We start from the raw sequence: 701 nt of genomic DNA on the forward strand, positions 1-701 counted from the left end.
AAAATTACCAAAAGATCATTTATACAAGAAAGTTGATTGAAAAAGAGAAGAAAAAATTAAATTAAATGGAACTCTAAAATCCTTAGCAATAGAAATAAAACAAGCAAAAAGGAAAAATTGAGTGAGATTATAGTTGGAAGAAAAGAGAGGAAAATTGGAAGAAGAAAAAGAGTTTAGTTACCATTGAAAAGAATGCTGAGGTAAATTTGAATAGAGTGAAGAAACTTCCAATGCGTTATCTTTCGAAGAGATTATTTCTAGAAGATAAAATAAATAGGGATTTCAAGTAAAGACTGTAACGACCTCTTCCCCTCGATCGCTACCGGCATTCGAGACTTGTGAGTGAACTCACCAAATCTCAAACAAGCCTTAATTTGATCTCCACATCACCTCACATATTAACACCAATAATTATTTACACCAAATATTCACATTTATTTAAAACATAACTATTTGATACAAACATCTAAGTTTAATAACTACATGTACAACCAGTCATAGTATTTAAACATTTCCACATAGTCTTATGCTTTAACATTTACATCTTTAAAGACTATCAATTTTTACACCCTAGATTATTGTATACACAATGACCCCTAGGCAGCGGAGTGACCCGGAGTGGAAATCTAGAGAGGCCATACCTAGGGCGTAGTCACCCTCGATATGTCGAACACAATCCTAAAGCTGATCACTTATCTGCA

The 701-nt window shown here is 33.1% G+C and overlaps 1 long non-coding RNA gene across 1 annotated transcript in view; it reads right to left on the reverse strand.

The window, feature by feature from the left end:
* Positions 1-293: 293 nt before the first annotated feature.
* The window catches only part of LOC110427601 (uncharacterized), a 1167-nt gene continuing 759 nt past the window's right edge, over positions 294-701 (reverse strand). Inside the window, exon 2 of the long non-coding RNA XR_002446299.2 lies at positions 294-696. This is a non-coding gene — a long non-coding RNA (uncharacterized LOC110427601). The remainder of the gene's footprint in view (positions 697-701) is intronic.

This window comes from Theobroma umbraticum, unplaced genomic scaffold (assembly GCF_002168275.2).
Source record: "Theobroma umbraticum cultivar Fairchild unplaced genomic scaffold, ASM216827v3 scaffold_106.0, whole genome shotgun sequence".
NCBI lineage: Eukaryota > Viridiplantae > Streptophyta > Magnoliopsida > Malvales > Malvaceae > Theobroma > Theobroma umbraticum.